The following is a 26,290-nucleotide window of genomic DNA, read 5'->3' on the forward strand; positions in this document are numbered from 1 at the left end:
GAGAAGCGCTTTCCGCTGTGGTGCCGTCCTTGACTCTCGAGACAAGAAACTCCAACAGCTCAGCACAGCCTGTGAGTCGCAGAAGACTGATAGTAAACTGAACTGTGATGGGCCCAAGGTTGTTGACGGCAACATTGTTGAACAAAGAACTTGTGTGTTTGAACTTTAAAAAAAGAAGAGTAAATGTCCAGATACAGAGTGGTCCGGTGTTGCCTGGGCGTTCATTCAAAGGACTCTGAAGGGAGCCTTTTTGTTTTGATTGAAACTAGAAGGACCAAGATGCCTTAGAGGAAGCTGCAGTGAAGTGTCAAGGTGGCCATACGAGGGTCCAGCAAAACCGCTTGTACACTCGAAAATCTTTGACACGTGGAGGAAGTTGTTGTGATGATAGAGCTGTGTGAAGCCTGACTGGGGGCCGAGACCTGGACTTGGGTAAAGGAAGAACATAAGGGGTCTAGAATTACTTTCTTTTGAACTGTATTAAGATGGCTATGTGGACCCGACGGAGGGATGCCAAATGGGAAACTAAGGGAAGTAAATCCTGTATTGTGATAAAGCAAAGTGAAGTGTGTATCTGGCAAATGTGAACCTGGCCGAGGGAGGCCTGTGAATCGGGGTGAAGCATAAAACACACGAGAATAGTTCTAGCGGTGCCGTTAACCCCCTACCGCCAGCCTCGTAATGAGGCCTAGAGACTTCTGAATGTTCTGTTTTGAGTGAAAGGTCGTAGTGAACCCGACTGAGGGAAGCTAACACTGAGAGAAGGATCAAAGCCCAGCTGAGGGGGTCCAAAGGCGAAGAGTAATTGCCTAATGTGAGGAGTTATTGAAGACACTTTTCGTGTGTTGTTTATGGTCCATCAGGCCTTCTAAGGAAAGGGACTTTGTAGAAAAGAGACTTGGCCCCAGAAGGTCCTGGTATTGTTGAATTGAACTGCAACCTTGTGCTGGTGAGACCCAGGAGCAGTGGTGGACTGGGAACCAAAAGAGTCCCTGGAAATTATTACTGGGAACCAAAAGAGGCCCTGAAAATAATTTTTAAAGTGGCCCCCACATTACACATTGTCAGCAAACTCAAGCTTTTTCCGATGAGAACATTTGGAAATACCACACAAAAGAGCCCTAGGTGCAGAGGCCTACCGGAAAATCTCCAGAGTTCCTTATAGGCCAGTCCACCCCTGCCCAGGAGTGTGCTCTGCTCAGAGGTCCTGCCTTGTCCTGTGCTAAAAATGTAGGGAAGGGAGACCCCAGCCATACCATCCTGACTTATCATTTGGTGAACACTTCTTTCTTTTCTTGTGAACATTATCCCACACTATTTTGTAACTTGGTGGTAAGGATTGGCAATAGGATTTTTAGTATAAGCCCTTTTTATTTGACAAGACGCCACTAGGACTGCCTTATTATTATTTGATGGTCGAAGCTTGCTCCCATCTTAGATTTAGGTTTATATTAGGGTTTCTTCTCACCCATTATACAGTTTAATAAACACCCTTGAACTGTGATCACTTGTGTCTGTCTTTACTGTTGCCATCATGAGTTCCTTACAGACCCCAGACAGATACCAGGAGGTGCAGGGGAAGCAAAAAAGCCTGAAAGGCGCGCAGCAAGCAGCCACACATCCCCGGACACACCACGTAGAAAGAAGAACGGTGGGAAAAGAGTGAGGTCATGGGGCAGAAGGGGCAGAGGGTATAGGGATGAGGAGTCCAATTACGAGAAAATGGACGAAGAGGAGTGGGACGAAACGTCCGAAGAAAGCTCTGAGGAATGTGAGTCCTCATCACCAAGCCCCCATAGAAAAGCTGCCAAGAAAAGAAAAAGACAAGGGGAGGAGTAAGGGATGAGTGAGGTGTTCAACCCAGATGCTCTCATCCAACCCAGGTCAGCAGAGTGGGAACCCCCCACAAAAATTGCCAACTACACTAAGTGGAGGATTAGGTAACCCTTCTCCAAAGAGGTCAAGAGTAAACTCTGGGCGGAATGCCCTAGAGCATAGGTACCAAACTGTGCGGCAGAGACCCCAGAAATAGACAAACAAATGTTATCCTTCAAGGGAAGGTACGGCAGAGACATTAAGAAGGGCATTGACAGATCCTGCCTTTTATGCCAGGACAAGGTTTTGGACATCCTGTGCCCTATTACGAAAATATGGCAAATGACAGAAGAGGCGAAGCAACCAGAACAGAAGGTGGACCCAGATATATTAGCAGACTGGGCAAAAAAGGGTGATATGCCTTTTGGACAATGCCAACAACATATTAACTACAGAACAGTGCAGGTCGATATTAATCAAAATTGACCCCAAGATGAATGAGCTGGCCACCTCAGAATCGTCAGTAACAACAAGGACAAGCTCTTCAGAGACTCATTCATTAAGGACATGGCGCAATTCGCCAATACTTACGCCGCCATAGACAAAGCCCAGGCATCGCTGAAAAGGGTGTTTGGAAACAAGGTTTTCGGATGGGCTGGCAGAGGAAAGGGCTGCTTGGCCAGCCGCTACACATCTTACAGGTCCAACTACAGCAACAGAGGAAACTAGAGAGACCAGGAAGCGCACAGACCCAACCCCTTCTTTCAGTCGAGAGGAAGGGGTAGAGGCTGGCGAGGAAACGGCAGAGGCCAGCAAGCAAACACAGGTGAGACTAGAAGAAAGGGTGCCGAAGGCCTAGTAAAACCAGAAATCCCAGTGATAGGGGGGAGTTCGGCACTGTTCCAAGAACAGTGCAGATAATTATCAAGGGATGCTTGGATAGAACAGACAGTACAGGGATTCCAACTAGAATTCTATCAGGAACCTGTGCAAACAGCATACCCGAAGACTATAAGGTTCAGCGAAGACAAACATGTGTTACACAAAGACATTTGAGATCTAGAAAAGAAGGAAGCCATCACACAGGTCACAGAATCGACACTATGCTTCATAAGCAACATGTTCCTGGTAAAGGGAAAGAGGAAACAGAGACCGGTGATAAACCTCAGAGACTTACACTCATTCATAGTATACAGACATTTCAAGATGGAAGGAATCCATCTTTTGAGAGACATTTTGCAAGCAGGCGATTGGCTAGTGAGGAAAGACCTCAAAGACGCCTATTTAACGATACCAATTGCGAAGGAACACCAGAAATTCCTTAGATTCTGGCGGGGAGGTAAAACGTGGGAATTCACATGCATCCCATTTGGGCTACCATCAGCGCCTTCGACATTTACAAAACTGATGAGAACAGTAGTCAGCCACCTGAGAGAGCAGGGCATCCAATTGATAGTGTACCTAGATGACTTTTGTCTGATGGGTCAGGACAAAGTAAGACTTGAACAACAAGCAAAAGTAACCTATCTACTATTACAGAACATTTTTAATAAATTGGGAGAAATCACAATTGGTACCACCCAGACAATAGAATTTCTGGGATTTGTGATAGACACGAGAGAGGCCACACTCAGTTTACCAATAGCAAAAGTGAACCTGATCAAGAAAGATATCAGGACTGTACTAGCAAAGGAAGAGTTATCCTTAAGAGAGCTTGCCAGACTGGTAGGGAGATGAGTGTCATCCATTCAGGCAATCTTCCCAGGGCCCCTACACTACAGGGCACTACAGAGACTAAAATTCCAACACCTACAGAGAGGTCTGTCATAGGAACACAAGGTACCAATTGTTGCAGAAGCGAGGATGGAACTACTATGGTGGTTCCGTCAGATGGAAGATTGGAAAGGGGGTGATATTTGGCTCATCCCAGACCTCATCATAGAGTCGGATGACAGCCGTTGGGGCTGGTGAGGTCGTTGTGGAGAAATGAAAACAGGAGGAAGATGGTCAGAGAAGAAGTTGGAACTCCACATCAATTTCCTGGAGCTGATGGCAGGTTTCTTTGCAGTGAGGTGTTGGACCCAGGACAGAGTGAACGGATGTGTCTGACTAAGAATAAACAATGTGTCAGCAGTTTGATACATAAACAGGTTAAGAGGGACGAAGTCCAGAATGCTTGCGGAACTAGCAAGAGACTTCTGACACATGTGTCTACAGAACAAAATAAGCGCGACAGCGGAATATATCCCAGGACTGCAGACCAAGGTAGCAGACTGGAATTCGAGACACTTGAGGGATGCCAGCAACTGGCAACTAGACAGTGAGGTATTTCAGACCTTGATGGTAATTAGGGGCCCAGGCAGGACAGACCTATTTGCATACAAACTAAACACTCAGTTGGATCGGTTCTTCGGCTGGAGACCAGACCCATCAACCGATGCAACAGATGCATTTTTACATAAGTGGGGCCCAGAGAGAGAATACGCTTTCACTCCGTTCGCAACGATGACGAGGACGGTAGCACAGGCCACGAGACAACAGGGAACCCTAATTCTGGTGACACCGGACTGGAAGAGTCAGGTGTGGTTCCGGGATATACTGGAATTGTCAATAGAGGAACCATTACTACTTCTGCAGTTCCCAGGGTTACTTCGGGACCCAGCGGGGGAGATTCATCCTCTGATTCAGGAAGGCAGCCTGAGACTGATCGCTTGGGCGCTTTCCAGGGATCCTGGCAGAAGCCAGGACCTTTGGGAGATGCTGAGAGATTCATCGAGGAGGCCTGGGCACCAGGCACTAATAAAGCCTACAGGTCGGCTTGGGCACGATGGAATGGCTGGTGTATGGAACGGCACATACATCCCAGTAGGGCAAATATAATGCACATAGTGAATTTTGTAGCAGCCTTAGCAGCACAAGGCAAAGCCTACAAAACAGTGAACACTTTTAGATCAGCCATATCGGCGGGGCACCCCAGATTGAGAATGCACCAGTGGGCGAGCACCCGTTAGTATGCAAACTTCTCAGAGGGGTAAGGCTGTTGAAACCTACCAATGCCCAGATATTCCCGGACTTGGGATGTTAACATGGTATTGAATCTATTTAATAACTGGCCAGATAATGACCAGCTGTCGAGGAAGGCTTTATCAGCAAAGCTCACTACTCTGCTGTGTCTCATTTCGTGCCAGAAAGTGTCGGATGTTAAGGCACTAGAAGTAGACCGAAAGTCATTTGGCCAATCAAGGGTCACCTTCATATTACAAAAGGACAAAGACAATCATCAAGACAGCCACTTTTGCGACATTCCCTGACCAACCCAGATTATGTCTGGTTCGCTGTCTGAAAGCATACGACAGAGCGACAAATAATTTAAGACCAACAGGGGTGACACAATTATTCATCACAATTAGGAAACCTTTCAAGGCTGTGACAGCAGCTACACTAGCTAGATGGGTCAAATGGTGCATGTCACAAGCAGGGATCGATATTGGGACTTAAGGAGCTCATTCAATCAGAGGAGCAATGGCATCAAAAGCTTTTAATGCAGGAGCTAGGCTAGAAGACATTCTAAAAGCAGCAGACTGGTCTAGAGAATCAACGTTTAAAGAGTTTTACTTTAAACTGGTAGATCAGATGGGTTCAATGTCTTAAAATTGTGGCAAAAATGGCTGTGATTACAAAATATCGCGGCAAAAATGCTGTGGTTTTTCATGCCACAATCATGTAAAGGATGCGGGGGACACCCCCGCAACCCCTGCTCCCCTTAAATGGTATAATGGGGTACACCTTTACCGGGTCAAACCACAGCATTTTTGCTGCAATTTTTTTACTGGCGACATTTTTGCCGCAATTTTATTACCTGATACCATCAGATGTCTACGTTGCTGGTGAGTATGCTTTGAACTAGTATAATCCGAGCCTTGAGTCTTGACATAGAATAGTGATTTTCCATACTAACGTTATAGAAAGTCAAGATTCTATTAAAGACACGTAGGTGAAGGATTATCCCACCCAATTAATCGATACAAATGTTGTTATGCATTATGATGGAATGTATAGAAAATAAGACTCTGGTGAGAATTACAGTTGATGATGACCCACCCTATCGTAGCTAGCCCCAGTTTTGTTTTATTATTATTTGACAGGAGCGAAGGCTAAAGCAGCAGGATCGTGAGAAGAACAAGAAGGAACAAAGTTGTGTTACGGGTCTATCAGTTGGGGCGCATGAGTTAGCGGTTGAGACAGACAAAGAAAGAGGAAGGACAAGCAGTGGGAGAGAAGGTTATGGGACTGCCAGAGAGAGGATTGGCTGGACATGTCACATGGTTCCATTTAAACATATAAAAAATAGACTATAAAAAAGGACAATTTCTTGGGAAATGCAGTTCTTCATTGTGTGGAATTTTTAATATATTGATATGATATGGCATTTATAACACGCCTGTACACAAGTGTTTCTAGGCATGACAAGACAAGGAGGGGGAAACAGAGGGAGGACAAAAACAATGATCTTACTAGGCTTGTGTCATTCAGATCGGGCAAGTGCGGGGAAGGGGAGAAGTGCAAAGGGGGGGCATAGAAGTGTAGGTAATTAAAAAGTGCAGCCAGGGGCGGCTCAGTGCAGGTAATCAGAAAGTGCAGCCAACGGGTGGCTCATAAGTGCAGAGAAAAGGGACTGGAGGGTTACAGACCACAAGTGCTGGGGGAGCCAAGAGGCAGAGCGAGGTGCAATTGGACAGTTTTAATGTTTTTGAGTTTTTCAGTAAAGAAAGAAAGCATAATACTTTGCCTCTGTGTTCTTAATAGAATCTTGACTTTCTATAACTTTAGTATGTGTTGTAGGCCCGTTCCTCCGCCTGTGCGATTGTACCTTCCTTATGGCCTCCCCATCGGTGGCACGGGCACCCCTGTGATCTCCCTGGGGCCGCTAGCCCAGTCACCGGAATATCCTGTGGTGGAGTGCAGCTTCGTGCGGTAGGCCACGAGGAACTGTGTGAGCGCGGGCTTCAGCGCCTGACCCCTCTCCAGGGCAATGCAGAAGGCTTTGTTGAGGGTCTGCATAAACCGGTCCGCATCGCCATTAGCTCTGGGCCAGCACGCTGTAATCCGGTGGTGCTCCACCCCATATGACGCCAGGAATGTGACTAGCTCCTTGCTCTGGAAGAGGGATCCATTGTTTGACCTCACAGACTCCGGGAACCCAAAGGTGGCAATCGTCTCCTTCAGTACCGGTATGACTGCCCTGACCGCTGTGGAGCCCACAAAGTGTACTACCGGGTAACTTGAGAATTCGTCCAGCAGCACCAAAAAGTGCTGGGACTGGAGTTCAGTTCCAACCTTCATGCTGAGGGCTTTCCACAGGGCCTCTGCACGTGCAGAGACGTGATGGGGGGTCTTTTGGCAAGAGACCTCGCCACTTGGCACCAGGTGCATACCGTGACAACATCGTCCACATTTCTTTCCATCTCCGGGAACCACACCTTCTAGCGGAGCCTTGTCACCGTCTTGGTAACTCCTTGGTGGCCCACGTGGGTGAGTTTGATCACTGATTTCTGGGGGGACACAGGGATTACCAGTTGCATCCCCCGGAGCAACACAAGCTCTGGTCCTATTGTGAGCTTGCTCCGCACGTTCCATAGGCCTCGGAGAAAGGCTTGTGCCTTGGGTGTTCAGGTTTGTGTGATGCTCAAGAAGTTCTTCCATCATCCCGACCGCAGCTGCTCGGTCAACTCCTGCATGCCTGAGCCCTGGCGGGTTGCCTCTGCAACATCAGTGACTCACATGGACCTAGGCACCACTGCCTGCATGACCATTGCGACCGTGGTCTCTGTGTTGTCCATGGGTGTCTTCTCCCCTCCGGCTGGCCCTCTCGAGTGTCGTGACAGGTAGTCTGCCGGGTTGTCAGCGCCTGCCCTGAAGGTCAACATCAGATCGTACTCCTGCAGTTGAAGGAGCCAGTGCTCGAGCGTTATCGGGGGTCTGGGCGCGGTCCCGCCCAGGATGGGGACCAGGGGTTTGTGGTCCATGACCACCGTGTCGGGGTGGCATTGAATGTAGATATGGAAGTTCCTGCACCCCCATAGGACAGCCAGTGCCTCCCGTTCAGTTTGTGAATACCTGCGCTGTGTGGCTGTGAGTGCCTTGCTTGTTAAGGCAATCGGTTGCTGTGCACAAGATTTGGAAACTTGTAGGAGTACCGCCCCAAGCCCCACCGGGCTCGCATCCAGTATCACCTCTGACTCTTTCATAGGGTAAAAGTATCCCATAGTAGTGTCGGCCATGAGGGCATCTTTAGTGGCATTAAACGCCTCTTGTTCCGCCTTGCCCCAATTCCAGTCCTGGTCCTTCTTTGTCAGGATGCATAGGGGTTCGGTGAGGGGGGCGAGATTCAGGATGAACCTCCTGCAAAAATTGACCAAGCCGAGATAACAGCGGACTTCGGAGAGCAAACTTGATGCAGGTGCCGCCTTGATGTTCTCCCCTTTCTTGGGGTCGGGTGACAGTCCCCCATTGTGAAAGACGAAGCTGAAGAACTCCAACCTTGGTTCCATGAACTTGCACTTCCTCGAGTTCAGGTTAAGTCCCACTTGGGATAACCTCTCGAGAACTGCTGTGAGTCTGGCCATGTGCTCCTTTGGCAACGCTGAATATACCAGCACATCGTCGCTCACGTTGAGGACCCCTGCTAGGACCGCCAACACACCCCTGATGGTGTGCTGGAAGACCATGGCCGCCGATGACACCCCGAAGATCATCCGTCTGTACCGAAACAGGCCGATATGGGACGAGAATGTTGTGATGGCCATGGAGTCCACGTGGAGGGGGACTTGGTGGTACCCTGCCTTGAGATCCAACATTGAGAATAGCTGTGCTCCCCGTAGGTCGGCCAGGATGTCGTCTAGTGTGAAATGCCTCTCCCTCCTGCACGACCGGTTGAGCAGCCTTATATCCACACCGATGCACACTTCTTCTGGACACTTTGGCTTGACTACCATGACAATCGGTGACACCAGGACATGGGCCCCTCCACTCTTTCGATGATACCAGACTTTTCAATCTTGACAATCTCTGCCTCCATCTCCTGCCGCATGTGGAGTGGCAAGTGTCGGTGGTGCAGCGCCACTAGTTGGATGGTTGGGTCTACGTGCAGCCGCACCTCCTGTCCGTTTAGGCAGCCCACTCCCTCAAATAAGCCTGGGAACTGCGGCAGCAGGCAGCCTATGTCTTGGCGGTATACCTGGAAGGCCAAGTGCACCAGTCCCAGGTCTTCCGCGGTTGCGCAGCTGAGCAACGTCTCTTTTGCCACTGGTGTCACATAGAACTTGGCCTGTATCATGACATCTTCGTGCTGCACCAATGTGTTAGGCAGAATCCTGTGCAGTACCCTTAGGGACCTCTACACAAGATTAAGACTACAAGTGGTAGTACAATTTCACCTTTGGTACAAGCCTGTACTACACAGAAAAAGTGGTAGCAGTGGCTGAGCAGCCAGACTTATCTCAAGAGCAAATTAGCAGTAGTAGAGATTACACAAAGGACTACAATTACTATGACTTAAGCAAACACTGACTCAAGGTTTCTGGTTAAAAAGTAAAAGTACATTTATTTTTAGACCATCTGTTCACAAAATAATTCACTTCTATTAAATTAAAACCACACTTCAAATACACTACACACAACCAATTCCCCTTGTGCAGAACAATTCAAGGTAAGTACCTTTGGATTTGACAGACCGGTGTTGTGAAACAAAGCCATTAGCGTGGGTTATTACGCAATCTCTTCTTGACAGTAATGACAGTTCGGTCTTACGAAAGAAAGGCGTACCCACGAGAAGAAATGTTATCGTAGTCAAACACACCTAGCACATGAATTAACACAAGAGAGTTGGGGATAAAAATCATAGGCAATACTTTTGTCAAGGCAGAGAGAATCAAGAGACACTTTCTAAAACGTGGATAAAAGTCAATAGGCCTGCGCCAGTGTCAAATGGGACAGGGCCCTGTTGTTGAGGATCACAAGGTTAGAACAGTTCACGATTCGAGATTGCCAGGAGTACTTAGATATTGTCAAAAGTGAAGCAAAAGTTATAAGAGGGAAGGAAGACAAGGGCAAGCCTTGGGTGAGGAGAAAGGGTTCACCCCAATTCCTCAAAGCTGGACACAGTACGTTATTCGTATGAAGAAAAGCTGGTGCTACAGCAGTTGTTCCTGGTAATTCCTGCAGACTCACGGTTCCTGGAGCTTCAGTCGTGGGGACAAGAAGGAGGATGTCTGGAGCGATCTGCACTACCCAGGGATGAAGCCAACAGCAGCAAAGCAACGGTGAATAAAAGGTGCGCTCCTTTAAAACAGGAGAGGCTCTTCAGATGGCTATCCGGACCACTACAGCTGTGTGCAGCGATTTCGACCAAGAAGAGGATCCTCTGGCTGTGGAAGTTGAGCTGGTTGATCCCACCAGGCTCAAGGGAAGAAGACTCCGGACTGGATCTTCTCTTGTTGTTGAATGGTAGATAGCTCAGGACTGCAGCAGGGCTTCACCGGGACTCAGGAGTTGCAGCAGCCGTCTTCTTCTCTGTTTCTCTTTGGTTCCTTGCAGTTCCAGTGGCGACTCTGACTTCCAGCCCAAGAGTCCTGCCTTTTATGCCAAAATCCCCCATTCACACAGCCTGGCTGTCAATCACTCAGCAGGAGGGTTGTCTGCCCCGGACAACCACCTCAGCCAATCGACACAAAGTGAGACTCGGGTCTCCAAGGAGACCCTGTGCAGGGGGTGACTAAACCCCTCCCTCACATTCAGCCCACCTAGACACCCCGACGCCAAAGGAGGGCTTCTGGACAGAAGCCCGCCAAAGGTCAGCGAACAAAGGAGGCAAACCTGGTTTGCCGCGCAAAGTAAAACACAAGAAGGACTTTAACAAAAAGAAATCGCGATAAAACCCAAACGGAGCCAAAATAAAAAGTATTTGGTCAAGCGGGTTTAAGTTCGATGCTAATATAATAACTTAAAACAAATATAATAGCCTAAAACAGTACCACGTTTATATAGTATAATCGCAGTAGAAAGGTTAGGGTAGATACCACTACCACCAGCCAAGTCTTAGTGTTAAGAGTGTCACAGGTTTCCACCCTTCTCACCTGTCTATGTTGTTTGTTGGAGTTCTTCGATGGAGTCTTCTTTCGCACAGTTCGGGTCTTGTATAACTCTGTGCGTAGGTCCTCGGGTTCCAGCGTGCGTGCAGCGTTCCGTCTCCTGGGAACGTTCAGATGTCCGGGAAGGTCCAGGAAATGGCGAAGAGTGCACTCAGGGAACGAGTGCACAGAGATCCGGGGTGCAATAGACGACAAAAAAGAGGGGGATTGAAGGAGGAGGAATTTAGGGGTACCGGGAACCAGGAATCAAAGGATATAGCAAAAGCGAACTACGGCAGCACACGTCTAGCCATGGCAAGCGGTAGTGTTGAGACACGCAGGGCCGTGGGGGCGTGTCCGCTTTATAGAACGTAGTGCGTACGACGCGGAAATTGGTAAACAGTGTTCCGCATTCGGTGGCCATGTTGGGAGTACTGCTGAGTGCAAGCCCCTATGGGTCAGGGACCAGGAAGTCCAGAAAGGACGCGTCTGATGGTTCATGACAACTTGCCTCCTCCGAAGGCCTGTTCCTCCGGGTTTGCCCGGGTGTATAAGGTGGTACCTTTGAAGTAGTCTGGGGGCATTTAGGTTTGAGACTGGTTCCCATGTGCGTACACTGGGTGGGTACCCTTTCCACTCAACCAGATACTGTAACTGACCACGTCTGTACCTGGAGTCACATATTCTGGACACTTCGTATTCTAGCTGGTCATCGACAACCACAGAGGTAGATCTTGGAGCAGTCTGGGAGGTCTGGACGTATGGTTTCATTAGAGACGTGTGAAACACTGGGTGGATCCTCTTCCAGGAATCCGGTAGTTTGAGTCAGAAGGCCACTGGGTTAATGATTTCCTTTATAGAAAAAGGGCCATAGTAACGAGGAGCCAACTTATTAGGTCATAAGTCTCGAGGCAGTAGTTTCGAGGATAGCCAGATCTTATCACCCACTGCATAGGAATGTCCTGGTCTTCTTTTGGAGTCCGCATAGTGCTTGGTGTTAGTTCGGGCCCTTTCGAGGTGTTCTTTGGCTTCCTTGTGTACGTTGATGAGGGTTTCAATCCAGGAGACGACGGTATGAACTGGTGTAGGATGTGGGAGAATGGATGGTAGAACCGAAGGGTGGAATCCTTAGCTGCAGAAGAAGGGGCTGGTCTTGACAGCCGAGTGATCCGAATTGCTGTAGGCAAATTCAGCCACAGGTATTAAGAGTGACCAATCGTCCTGGACCTTGGTGGTGAAACAACAAAGATACTGCTCCAGGGTTTGGTTCACAGGTTCAGTAGCTCCGTTGGTCTGTGGATGATAACCTGAGGAGAGGGCACGTTGGATTCCTAGTATCCGGCATAATTGTTTCCAGAATTGAGATATGTATTGAGGTCCTCTGTCTGATATGATCTTGGAAGGGAGTCCATGAAGTCGGAATATGTGTTCCAGGAAGATCCCAGCGAGTTCTGAGGAAGATGGCAATTTATACAAGTGTGTAAAATGAGCCATGTGAGTGAATAAATCAATGGTAACCATGATAGTTGTGTATCCCCTGGAAGGTGGTAGTTCCACAATAAAGTTTGTAGCAATGAATTCCCATGGTCTTATTGGTAGCGTTGGTTGGAGTAGGAGACCCGCCGGCCTCTTGTTATCATGCTTGTTTTGATTGCAGACTGCACAGGCTTGGATGTACTGCTGGACGTCAACTTTCATTTTTGGCCACCAAAATTGTCTTTGTATTAAACGGAGAGTGTTGCTAATGCCACAATGTCCTGAATGAAGGGTGTCATGACAGAGGCTTGTAATCCTTTGTCGCAGTCTCTGTGTGGGGATGACCAAGCCATTATCCTTGAACAAATACCTGTCCTTTGTTTTAAGATTCCATCGATTCTTCCCAGTAAATTCCTTCCAGATCTCAGAGGACTGGGTTTGAATCCGAATGTCTTCCAGGAGAGTGATTGCTTGGGCTACAAAAATTGTATGGGGAAACATCTTTGGGAAGGATCGATCTTCAAGAGTTTCGTAGTCGGGACGTCGGGATAAGGCATCAGCAATTGTGTTGTGTGTTCCAGGAACATGATGGATTTGGAACTGGTACTGGGCAGAGAAGAAGGCCCAACAGGCTTGACGACTATTCCTACATTCCAGGGATTGTAGAACTTGAAGATTCCGATGATCTGTACGGACCTGAACAGGATGCTTTGCTCCCAGGAATAGATGACGCCACTCTGTGAAGGCTTGACGGATGGCTAACAGTTCCTTTTCCAGAACAGAATAATGGGTCTCGCTAGGAGTTAGGGTTCACGAGAGATAAGCGATGGGGTGTTCTAATGGGTGGAGCTAACGGTTACGCTGTTCAGCCCCAATAAGGGAAGCTCCTCTGGCGATGACACAGATGACTCACAACAATCACGTGGATGAACTGGTGGTGTAACACGTTTGGGCCCGGACAAGTTGGGATAGGGAGGGTGGGATGGGTGTGATTGCACTTTGTTTTTTGTGTATATTCACGTTGATGACACAATGAAAATAATAAAACAGATTTTAAAAAAAAAAAAAAAAAAAAAAAGCGATGGGGTGTTCTAGCTTGTCCTCGAATTCCTGCTTTAGGACTGCTCCGATGGCATAGTTGGAGGCATCCGTCTCCACTAGGAAAGGACGATCAATGTCAGGTTGAGCCAGGATGGGGGCTTGTGTAAACTCCGACTTCAGTCGTTGTAACGCCTCGTCTTGGGCGGCTGTCCAGAGGAAGGGAGTATCCTTCTTCAACAATGTAATGATCGGTTAAACTATCTCCGAAAAGGAAGGTATGAATTTCAGGTAGAAGTTGGCAAGCCCCAGGAAGGATTGAATCTGTTTCACAGTAGTTGGAACAGGCCAGGATAGTATGGAATTTACTTTTGAGTGGTCCATTCCAATTCCTTCTGGACTAAGGACAAATCTGAGTTAGTGAACAGTAGAGACATGAAAAAGGCATTTCTTGGGTTTAGCCAGGAGCTTATGCTCACGTAGCCGCTGTAAGACTGCCTTTATGTGCTCTTCATGCTTAAGATGGTCCTTGGAGTATATCAGTATATCGTCCAGGTAAACTATGACGAAGAGTAACAGCATATCGGAGAACACCCGGTCCATAAAATGTTGGAAGATCACTGGGGCATTGGCGAGTCCGAAGGGCATAACCAGGTATTCAAAGTGACCAAAGGGTGTTCTAAATGCTGTTTTCCATTCGTCACCTTCCTTTATACGGATCAGATGGTGGGCACCTGTGAGATCCAATCTCGTGAAGACTACAGCTCCTCTCACCACTTCCAGGATATCCGAGATTAAGAGCAATGGGTAGCGGTCCTTGAGGGTGCTTTGATTAAGACCACGATAATCAAGACAAGGCCTAATCTCCTTAGTGTCTTTCTTGGGAACGAAAAACAACGAAGCTCCCGCCGGGGATTTGGATGGTCGTATGGTGCCATTTTCTATGTTGGTATCCAAGTATTCTCGAAGGGCCCTTTTCTCTGGTTCTGATAGGATGAAAATCCTTACAAAGGGAATCACTGCTGAGGGCTCAGTATCTATAGCGCAGTCTTCAGGTCTGTGAGGGGGTAGGGCTTGAACTATGGCAGTTGAAAACACATCAGTGTAATCCTGATAGGCCCTGGGACCTGGATAATATTTGAGACCATGAATGGGCCTTGCTGGTCTGTCCGCGTACCTTCAGAGGATCTTGACGAGGAATCCAGGGATTGACAGTGAGACATACAATGTTCGGAGCCAAGAAACAAGGATCCTGCTGCCCAGTTGATGTATGGGTTGTGCATCTGTAACCAGGGCATACCCAGTAACATTGGGTAATGGGCAGATTTTATGATGTCAAATTTGATCACCTCTTGATGATGGTTTATCGAGAGCTGGATCTCTTTGGTTTGCAGGGTTATTGGTCCTGAAGAGAGAGGTCTTCCATCAATGGCCTCTAGAGGTTGCATGATGTCTTGAGTTTCATATGGAATGTGGTGGTTAGTGACCCAATCCTGATCTATAAAAATCCCCATAGCCCCACAATCCACTAATGCCAGAATGGGGTAAGTTTCTTTCTTGGACGGCGATAGAAAGGCCTGCAAGATCACAAGGTTGTTTTGTCCAGGAGAGCTCAAGGATGGAATAGATGTGGAGTAAACATCTCTCTCCCGAAGCTGTGCTCCATCTAGGATCAGGAGCTGGTGTTTCCTGAACGCCGTGGAGGGGCCAAAGGACCTTCTCTCACAAGATGTTTATCTGAGGCACAGTACATACACAGCCCGGTGTGAATCTGTCGCAATCTTTCTTGCGGGGATATGGGTCTGCGGAAGGCCCCCAGTTACATGGGTTCTGGGTCTGTGGTCGGAGCAGGAGTGGGCTCGGGTTTAGAGGAAGATTCTATAGAGGTCTTTTGGTAAGGCATTTTTGTTTTCTTCTTTTCCGCCTTCCTTTTCTGGATACGAAAGTCTATTTGTAAAGAGACGTCCAAGCCTGGAAGGAACCTGGGCGAGCTACCCTGGCTAGCTCGTCTTTTATCTCTTCATTTAGTCCTCTCCGAAATAGGGTAAAGCAGGCCTCCGAGAACCAATCTGCTTGCTTGGCCAGTTGCTTAAAGCGTGTTACATATGTAAGCATATCCTGGGACCCTTGTTGGAAATCCAATAGGCGTTCTTGGGCACTGTAAACCTGTTCTGGGCGGTCAAACATGGTCTTTAGAACCCGTACGAACCCATCATAATCATCCAGGAGGGCATCTCCAGAATTAACTAAGGGCGTAGCCCAAGTTAATGTATTCCCGGAAAGATGCGAAATCATAAAGCCCACCTGTTCCCTGGGTAATAGTAGTAGGGCTTAAAGGTAAAGTGCACTAAACACGAATCAAGGAAGCCACGAAGATTCTTTGATGAGCCATCATATTTATACATTACTCCGCCCAGCAATACACTTTCCTTGGTCGCGGAATCACGTGACAGGACTAGTTGTTTTAATGCGGCATTCTCGGCTTTGAGATTCTGAACTTCTGTGGTTAACTCTTGAATGCCGCGCATGAGGTCTTCAACTGCAGCCTCCATGTTCGTATCTGTATCAGTTTGTTGGCGTCTTAATCTGTCACAGGTTTCCCCCCTTCTCACCTGTCTATGTTGTTTGTTGGAGTTCTTCGATGGAGTCTTCTTTCGCACAGTTCGGGTCTTGTATAACCCTGTGCGTAGGTCCTCGGGTTGCAGCGTGCGTGCAGCGTCCCGTCTCCTGGAACGTTCAGATGTCCAGGAAAGGTCCAGGAAATGGCGAAGAGTGCACTCGGGGAACGAGTGCACGGAGATCTGGGATGCAACAGAGGACAAAAAAGAGGGGGATTGAAGGAGGAGGAATTTAGGGGTACCGGGAACCAGGAATCGATATAGCAAAAGCGAACTACGGCAGCACACGTCTAGCCATGGCAAGCGGTAGTGTTGTGACGCGCAGGGCCGCGGGAGCGTTTCTGCTTTATAGAACGTAGTGCGTACGAAGCGGAAACTGGTAAACAGCGTTCCCCGTTCGGCGGCCATGTTGGGAGTACTGCTGAGTGCAAGCCCCTATGGGTCAGGGACCAGGAAGTCCAGAAAGGACACGTCCGATGGTTCATGACAAAGAGAGCAAAATAAAGCTCAGAGAGGCACAGACAAAAAGGGATAAGAACTAACCCTTTCCGATACTCCATGTAAGATGGGGTGTACTGGGTCTGTAGTTAAAAGTGACTATATAAAGTTAATGGCAACTTTACAGGTTTCTGGGGACAGTAGCCAGCCCCAGAAGAATTGAGTTAGTAGGAAGTCTCAAAGACAACCCTGTGTCACTGCACTGAGGGTGATGTGTAACAGACAAAAAGTGGGGCTCATGGAGTGGTGTAGCTCCAGAGCCCAAGATCACACAAACAGTAGAAATACACATGGCAAAACACATGTAAGAATGGGAAAAAAGCTCACACTCTTACCAGGTGGAACAAATAAACCCCTGAAATCCAGCAAAGCTGCTGAGGGACTCACTAGGTGAGGGAAATTAGCCATAATTGAGAATTCTCCTTAACACAATGTGACAAAGAACCCATCCAGTGGCAGGGGTGAGGAGACACTGCATGTGAAGATGCAAATGGTCGGGCGCTGCAGCGGTGGTGGCGCTGGGGAGAGCTTCCTGAATTCGGCTGCTGGCATCATGTTGACCGAGGCCCCGGTCTCCACCAGGATCGACATCCTTGTGTTCATGATGCTGATCGAGCAGCGGGGCTTCCTTCGCTGTTGCCTCGTATCCAGGCATATCGCCAAGATAAAGAACGCCTCCTCTATGTCACCTGCTCTTTCCATCCCCTATAGGGAGACAGGACCTGGCCTCCCATCCTCATCCACTGCGGCCACTTGCCGGTACCGAGGCATGGGCAGTGTCGAGTGGCGGTCGGGCCGCTTGCGCAGACTGCCACGGTGCCCTGCACATCTGGGCATAATGGTTGACCTTGCTGCACCGCCAGCACGTGGCTCCCGCTGCCGGGCATGGCTGGTCATGATGTGCCAGGCCACCACAGGCATCACACAGCTTCTGGAGTTCTTTCAGAGGCTTTTGCACCCCCTGCACGCTCTGCCTTCTGTACCTTCTGCGGGACCTTGGCAATCCTTTTGTCAACTCTGCCTGCACAAGCTCTGGGTATCCTCTTTTTGAAGCCTCTTCCATCTGTGCCGCCCTGGACGTGGAGAGCTCCTAGATTCCTCCAAGCTCCAGGATTCTGTGTAGCGGTATGTTGGGCTCCTTTCGAATGTGCCGGCACAGAGCCACTGATGAGCAGTGTTGGACGATCTGTGCCCTGATTTCGTCACTCTCATTCACTAGCCTACAGGTCATGGCTAGCCTCCGTAGTCGAGCATGGTATGCATCTAGTGACTCTGCAGGATCCTGGTGGTCCTGCCGCAGGCGAAACCTCTCGTAGTCCCTGTTGACCAGTGGTTTGAAGTACCCCTGCAGCGTTTCTTTCGCTGCACTGTATGAGTCATCTCGAGGTCGCGTCGCAATGTTTTGAAAATCTGGTGCACCTCGCTGCCCGCGTAGAATAGGAGCATTGCCTTCTGAGCTGCATCGTCATCCTCTTTGGCCGTGGCAAAGTACATCTCCAGCCTTTCTACCCACATGGCCCACGGCGGCCCAAGGGTGCAGGCGCCCCCGTGATGTCAAACTCTGGAACTGGACACCCGGTAAAGCCACGTGGGGCGTCGACAAGCTGCGCCAGAGCTCCTGTGCACCTCACTCCGGGATGTGGACAGGGACAATCTGGCCATGGATGAAGCGTCTACCCCACCCTTGTGGTCCTCCTCCTCCATGTTGGCAGGGCCGTTCCTGCGTCTGTGTGATTGTACCTTCCTTATGGCCTCCCCCCTCATCGGCACAAGCACCCCTGTGATCTCCCTGGGGCTGCAAGCCGAGTCACCGGGATTTCCTGTTGTGGATGTGGCAGGTGGGGCCTGCTGAGTGGTAATCCTGTGGTGGACGTGGCAGTTGGGGCCTGTTGGGCCAGCCCCCTCCCCTGCAGCACAAGCACCTTTGCTGGGCCACTTGCGGGGACGCTATTGCAGTGTCACTGGGGCGCCCCCTGTGGTGAGGACTCCGTGAGCTTCCAGCAATCTTGGTTGTGAGGGGAATGGGCTGCCCTATCCATTGCACCTGATCCCTCCAGTGGGTGTTGGGGGAGGGGGGTCAGTGCATTGTTACCACCACCTTCCTGCTGTTTGGTGACCCGTGATGTTGTTCAGTATTTCATTTTTAATTTTTTTTATAAAGTCTCCCCCTGTGCGGCGAGCAGTGACCTCCCCCGTCTGTTCTGAGGGCCTTAGCCCGTTGATGTCGTCTCACAGTGAAAGTGCTGTGCTCGGGGCACAGAAATAACCAGCCGCAACGGCCGTGGATGAGCCAGCAGGCCACGCACCAAGAAGCCACACCTTGCGCCGGCCCTCGCGCTGCCGCCTACAGTGTGGCTGGGCGTGAAGCTGGCTGCACGCCCAGAATGCTGAGGAGTGCGAGAGCTCCCGCTCTGAACACATAGCTCTCAACCATTTGTCTTGCAAAGGCGGGTGAAATCACCCGATTTTGTTTCTGGCGGGTGACGCCCATTGGAATGAATGGGCGTGCAGGAGGCCTGGCGGGTGAGTCAGCCCTTTGCAAGGCGGGTGACACCCACCAAAAGCGGGTGAGTTGAGAGCTATGCTGAACAGCGCGCTTGAGACTCCCATCCACTTTGACGCCAGATGTAGGCCGGGGGCGGTTAGCTCCGGGCCACCACTTGAGATGTCTTGAAAGTGTAATTGGGAGTGTTTCTTTCCGAGTGGCACTTCTTCTTCTTCTTACTGATAGATTTTTATCCATCAGCTATGATTTTTGGATACAGAGGCTTGAGCTTCATTACTCCATCTTCTCGGGTTGAGTATGTAGTCATGGGTTAGTATTCTTATTTTATTGACAGCGGAGTGCGTAGGTCACCCGACACAGTGCCCACAAAGCCCATTGAAACGAATGGGTGAGCAGGAGGCTTGGCGGGTAAGTCAGCTCTTTACAAGGCGTGACACCCGCCAAAAGGTGTGAGTTGAGAGCTATGCCCACGCGCTCTGTAACAGTATGCAAAAATCAGTATTGTGTGAAGTAAAAATGAAGATGTACATACTATAATCTATCCAGATTTATGTTAGTATTCAATAACAAAAAAGATAAGAAAATAAACGGGACAAAAAGTCTATTTTTGGATCACAGTGAGCGCCCAAGGTATCCATAAATAACACAAACTACTAGTGTTTAAGGAGGCTAGGCAGATGTGCCCCTTTGGAAAACATCACATGCAGCGAATAATTCAACGCATTAAACCATTTTCTTGAGCGCAAAGGGCTGTTTATAATCAGCCAAAACTAAGTGATACTTAGTCTGAGATGCATGGAAATACCTGTTTTTGTTATGTGCAGTTGCCTGTTTCAGTATGGCTGGCTCGTTTACTTACAATGTAAGATTACTTAGTCATGTGGCCTTTGCAATGCTCAGAGAAGAGCCCTTTCCAAGATGTCGGCCACCGTCATGCGTCAAAGAAGCCTCCGGGTACGTGATGTGCAATGAAGGTGTTTTACGCGCCGGTGGGGCGAGTCTTTCTTCTATGTCCGTGGCAGGGGGGCGGACAGAGTGTTGCGGGTTCCGTTAGCAGGAGAGAGACCCGGAAACGGAGCGAGGAGCGAGAACCGGAAGAGAAAGCTGACAGGCGAGAGGAAGAGAGGCAGCCCGGCTCAGAGAGAAATAGAGCGAGGGTCCGGAGGAGCCCAGAGCAGCGGGGTGACACGGTGTCAATTGCAAAGGTGGGGAGTTCGGGGGGTGGCAGGGCAGAACCCAGGGCTGGAAGGGAGTGCAGAGACATAGGTGAACTGGGCGGGCGAAAAACTTTAGGAGGGAAGAGTGGGGTATCGGTTGGGGGCACTGTGGGTAAATGCAGTCTGGGATGGGTGTATGATGGGGGACGGGGTGAAAGAGGGCATGAACCCTATTATACCTTTGAGAGGGGACGGGGGCGTAGTGAGGGGATGATAACCCCCCCCCCCTTGAGTGGGACAGATAGGGGTAATTGTGGTGGGTCCATAGTTTGGGGAGTGGTGAACACAAAGGATTGGACGGGGTTGGATATGGCAGACCCAACCACACCCCAGCACCTTTACACCAGTAACATGTTATGTTGCAGAGATTAATACTGCGCTCTGGCGAATCTGAAAAGCAAGGAGGGCTGGCAGGGCTTATTGGGATTGAGAGGGAAAAGCACTGGAGAGCTCTGATGTGCTGTGTTGGTAGACGTTATGTGGTGTTTGGTCTATGAGTGTGTATGGGGCGATTTGTGTGTAATTGGTTTGGTTTCTTGTTGACTGTAGTTTATGTTGGTTTTAGGGTTTTACTGCAGCAGTTAGTTGTGTGTGTGTTTTATTCTGTGTTTTAGGGTGAGTATGCAGCATATGAGTTTACTGGGGTTGTTTCAAAGTTCAACTAACTTTAAAATAATGATTGGCACTAGTTTTAAGATGTTCTGTAAAGACTATTACAAATCATTACACAAAAGTAAATTAACCCAAAAAGTTACTTGTGGCAATGTCTCAATCAGTTCGTTCTTTAATGTTCCATATGTCATGGTAGTATGCTTGCTGGCATTTCGAAGCAAGATCAAAATGTGTTATCTGTAAACCGGAGGGAAAATTACATTTTAATTCTTTGACAGCGGGGTGTTTTCTGCTTACTTATTTCCTTCATTTATGACACCAAATTCTCATCTGCTTTTCACCTCCAATTTAGTATTGATTCACTGTAAATAATGGTATCGTGGGTAAATGGCCTTAAAATGTCACTCTGTGATTATGGCACAACCGTTCGGGTGATGGATTAAGACCGTGGCACATACCTGTATATTTCAAAGACCATAAAATAACCACATTTAGCATCTCCTTGTCACACCCCCTTCAAATCAAACATGCCACCATGCAGTCGCTTTCTAAGCGTTCCTTCGAGACCATCCGGGTTTTCTCATTGCATGCAATACAATGTCTGCTTCTACTCTTTGGCCTTTACAACTCATCCAGAACAGGACTGCAAGAAGCCTAGAGATCCTATCTCTCCAGCCCTGAAATCTCTCTACTGGCTGCGAGGATCAAGTTCAAGACCCCCTTCATCGTCCTCAAGGCTTTCTCGGGCCAGGGACCACACTACACCCAACTTTTTCTTCCTAAGCATTTTCCTTCTCGAGCAGGTCCAGCTATGACCGGGCTGATATGAATTGACGCCTGGGTGGAGTATTTCCACTACAGGCATTTGGGACAATATCCAGGAGACTGCCACTTTGACAGGAAGGGTAATGCCCTGCTCCCACGGCACAGGAACCCCACATTCGCAGTGGGATCCTGATGAAGTGTGCCTCAAAGGCGGCAGTGATGACACAAAAGCCTCACTCGCACAAGGTTGCTGACCATTGCAGTCTCCTTGAAGTCAGTGTGCATAGGAAGGGAGCAGGGTTAGATTAGCCAGAGAGGTAAATTGGGCCTTGAGAGGGGTCCCACCATCTTAGTTTCTGTTGGGCCTCCCTTCCTTTTTCTTGCCCCCCACATTTCCTCAAGGCAAGATACTCTGGGGGCAGTTTCATAAAGCGAAGGGCACTTATTGCAGCATGCTTGCTTTGGACCAATCCCTTGTGGCATTTTGCCTTTTCATAAGGCAGGTGGTGTGCCCCCTTATTATATAATCTGACCCCTTGCAGCAGGCTTGCTTCGGACCAATCCCGTGTGGCTTTTTTGCCTTGCAGTGCATTCCTAAATCCTCTGCTATAGAGGAGCTCTGTCTCCTAACCAACCCCATGGAGCATTGTGGGTAACTGCTTTTGGACCAATTCCTCATTATTGGCTGTACTGGAGCCCCAACCCTGTCACTGGAGGCGAAGGATACCCTGGAGTGGGATTGAACAGAAACGCCCTCCTTTCCCTGAATATCCTGGATTGGGCCTCCCAGAAGTTAAGGAAAGCACATTGGATTGCTTTTATTTAAGCTACGCTGCCCTTGACATAGTTTGTCTGGTCCCAGTTGAATAGCTCACCAACCAGACTCCTCAAACTCCTTAAAGCTGGGTCAATGCTGCAGAGCCCCCAAAGCCAAAAATAACATAATGTATAAAGCCCCCTCTGCTTTTGGGACCATAGTGAGTTTTAAGCCCTTCTTCTTGAACATTTACATTGTGCCCATTAAGTGCCTGAACACCCCTGTTCACCCGTTGCTAAGGTATCCAGGGTGCCATTCTACAACAGTCTGCATTTTCTGTTTTATTTACAGGGGTGAGGGTTTTCAAGTGTTTTTAGATGGCTGTCTTCATTTTTATTCTACTTTTGATAAAACCTTGATTGGATTTTCTTTTCGATTCTTTGTGCTGTTGCTGTTTAAGTTGCTATTGCTATCCATTCACACTCCGGAGAGAATTTCCTGCCTTTGTCCTGTGCTACCAAGCAAGGTGAGGAGTATACCTTTTCAGCCTGTGACGGTTTTACCTTCATGACTGGTATCACTGCTGGTTCTGTAGTAGCGTGGGGCCCAGTAGGTGGTTTAGCCACTACTCATGGTGGCACTCCTACAGAGCAGTAGTGCATTTGTCACACATAGCCTTGTGTCGGAAAAAAAGTGTATTGTGTATGCCCCTAGTTGGGGCACACAATTTTCACTAGCCATTTGCTAGCAATATTTGACTTTTAGCGGTTAAGAAATGGTGTTCTGTATGTATAGAATTGAGGTGGCAAGTGACTTTATGATGGCTATTAGTTTGAATTTTACCACTGCTCCATGTATTAAGTATTATCCAAACTTTTGATGCTCCTTCGTAGCTCTCCTATGTAGTTATCTTGTCCATGTCAAGGATAACACTGATGCAAAGAACTCCGTTTCCTCCACTGTACCATCTTTGTTGCAATCGCAAATGTCAGAACCAGCTATTCGCCAGCCAAAGATTCAAAGCACACATGTCTACTTAAAAATTGAACTAATAACTTTTCATGCTCTGTGTTGGGAGTGAATTACCATTTATATTGCAATTCAATGCAGTAACGGTGCTCTCCACTTTCTAATATATATAATACACTTTTTATTTTATAAAACTTATTATATGTTGCGGCTAGTAGTGGACAGTGAGCTGAAAGGGTGCCTGCCTGGAAATGTTTTTCAGCAGGCCGCATATTCCACTGTGACAGGGAATGATTACACTAATTATGTATCAGACTTTCCAACAAACTTATTTATTTGCATTTGTATCACGCAGCTTGCAGCCCAGAGGCATCGAGGCGCCTTTACAAGAATATGAAAGAGGTTTGTCATACAGGTTCATGCGCACAAGGCTTCTTAGTCATACAGGTTCATGCGCACAAGACTTCTTCGTTAGTTACACATTACAGGAAACACATTTCATGAAATACAGAGTGATCAACGTGATGGGCAAAGAAAGAGTAACAGTGTGGTGGTGGTACCTCAGAGGAGTGGTACTAGGTTTTAGCTTTTAGTTGAATAGCTTAGTTTTGATGGCTTTGCGGAAAACTTGGTGGGATTCGATCTGTCTTAGGTGAGAAGGGAGTGCGTTCCAGTGAGTGGCGGCCAATGTAGGAAAACTGGAGCCGCCTGCAAGGGCTCTGCAGATTCTTGGCTCGAGGATCGTGTTAGAGTAGCCTTCTCTGAGCAGCCTCGTGGCAGTATGCCTGGTGATTCTGTGGGAGAGGTATGGGGGTGCAAGCATTTGTGGGTGATGGCAAGGGTTTTAAAGACCATTCTTTCTTTGACCGGGAGCCAGTGAACCTGTCTTCTCACTTCAGAGATGTGGTCTCTTCTGGAAGTTCCTGTGGCTGCCCTGAGTGCGTTATTTTGTACCAGCTGAAGTTCGTTGATGTTTTTTTGGGACGTTCCAATGAGGAGAGCATTGCAATAATCAAGCCTTGAGCCGATTATAGCCCTAGCAATGGTGAGGCAGTTCTGGCGTGATAGTAAGGGTCTGGCTGCGTTAAGCACTTTAGTGTAGTACGCAGAAGATGAAGCAATGGCATTGACCTGTCTATCCATTGTCAAGTCGGCGTCTAGGTAGACTCCTAGGGTCTTGACGTGGTTGGAGACTTTGATCGGGATGTTATCAATGTAAAATGATGAGTACTGCTTATCGAGATTGCCCAGAGTGGTGGGTGACCCTATGAGCAGGAGCTCAGTTTTTTCGCTATTGAGGCAGAGCCAATTGTCGGCCATCAAAGATCGTATGGTAGAGTAGATGGTGGTGAGTGTGTTCAGATCTGCATCATAGTCCCCTGTGAGTGGGATAAGCACCTGCGTGTCATCCGCATAATTCGTATATGAAATGTGCAAGGCGTCGAGGATGCTGAACAAGGGTCTTGTAAAAAGGTTATAGAGGGTAGGTGCAGTACACGATCCCTGTGGAACACCACATTTGATGTGGCTACGGGTGGCACAGGCAGAGTCGGAGAATACTTTCATGACTCTCTGCTGGAGAAAGGAGGTGATCCAATCGCATGCCTTAGGGGAAAAGTTGGCTTCAGTAGCTAAATGGCGACAGAGTGTTGTGATCAACCAGATCAAAGGCTGCTGATAGGTCTAGAAGCAGAAGGAGTGCAGGTTTGCCCGAGTCTCTGATATCATCCATTTGGTTCTTTAAGTCTAAGAGGGCCGTCTCAGTGCCATGACGTGGGGGGAAGCCAGGTTGCCGAAGGCCAAGGAGACTATTCTCTTCCAGGTATTCTTGGACCTGCAGGTAAGCTGCTTTGTTGAGAATTTTAAGTAAAAATGGGACGGTGGTGATGGGCCTATAGTTCCCTGGAACCGTGGGGTCAAAGGAAGGTTTTTTGAGGAGTGGGCGCACCCATGCTTCCTTGAGACTAGATGGAACCTGTCCAGACTGGAATGATGAATGCAGTAAGGAGGAGCGCTAGAATTTGTGCCAAATCTTTGACGAGTTGGGCAGGACAGGCGTCTTCTTTACAGTTTGGGGGTTTGATAGATTTGAGCAGGGTGATTACTTCCAACTCCGCCATTTGTCTAAAATGGAACGGTGGGGATGATTTGGTCGTGGGAGATTTAGGCGTATCCTTATGTAGATTAGCTATGAGCTTATTCAAAGCTTTTTGGTGACCGCAGATTTTTGTTTGGGGTGTGTTAAGTTTGTCTAGCATGGCTGACTGAATACTGTTGCACCATTTCTCATCTTTAAGGAGAGAAGGAGGTGGAGCGGAGGGCTTTTCAAGTTCCCTAAAGATAGTAAATAATTCTTTGGACCCTGATTTGGCGTCAATGATCCTTGAGTTGAACGAAAAGGATTTGGCTAGGGTGATGTTGGCTTTGTAGGAAATGGAAATATCTTTGAAGACCTTTCTTGTGGCTTCTGAGGGATTAGCTTTCCAGGCGGAGAGTTCAGCCCTCTTCCATGAGCGTTGGTCAAGTAGTTCTTTGGAGAACCATGTATTGGAATGCTTAATTTTCTTGGCTTTTTGTAGGGTAAGTGGAGCTATGGCATCAACTCCTTTTGGAGACAATTTCTTTGAAGGTGTTGGCTAGGGTTTCTGGATCTTTGGAAAAGGGGGCTTGAAGGTTAGGCACCTGTAGGAAAGGGGCTAGGTTTTCAGCAGTGAGTTGGCGCGAGCTCCTTGCGAGTGCTGCCGGGAGGGGGATGATAGGTCCAAGAGGTCCTTTTTTAGTGTCGATGTTGAATTGAAGATAGTGGTGATCGGACCAAGTAATGGGGCTGTTAGCGATGATTTGGATGGCGCAGTTATGTTGGCAGATCCAATCTAGAGTGCGTCCTTTGA

At 48.4% G+C, this 26,290-nt stretch overlaps 1 protein-coding gene and 1 long non-coding RNA gene across 10 annotated transcripts in view; one reads left to right on the top strand and one right to left on the bottom strand.

Annotated features, from left to right (window-relative positions):
- The window catches only part of LOC138521917 (uncharacterized), a 95,648-nt gene extending 75,586 nt beyond the window's left edge, over positions 1 to 20,062 (bottom strand). For 2 of the 3 annotated variants that reach the window (XR_011283171.1, XR_011283173.1), the window contains exon 1: positions 19,939 to 20,062. This is a non-coding gene — a long non-coding RNA (uncharacterized lncRNA). The other variant, XR_011283172.1, reaches the window with a different exon arrangement.
- The window catches only part of BAG6 (BAG cochaperone 6), a 1,121,496-nt gene continuing 1,115,217 nt past the window's right edge, over positions 20,012 to 26,290 (top strand). For 3 of the 7 annotated variants that reach the window (XM_069635090.1, XM_069635089.1, XM_069635091.1), the window contains exon 1: positions 20,133 to 20,284. The gene's annotated coding sequence lies outside the window, so the exon portion shown is untranslated. The other 4 variants (XM_069635085.1, XM_069635088.1, XM_069635087.1 and 1 more) reach the window with 3 other exon arrangements.

The sequence above is a fragment of the Ambystoma mexicanum genome, chromosome 13 (genome assembly GCF_040938575.1).
Source record: "Ambystoma mexicanum isolate Mex_15411 chromosome 13, UKY_AmexF1_1, whole genome shotgun sequence".
Lineage (NCBI taxonomy): Eukaryota > Metazoa > Chordata > Amphibia > Caudata > Ambystomatidae > Ambystoma > Ambystoma mexicanum.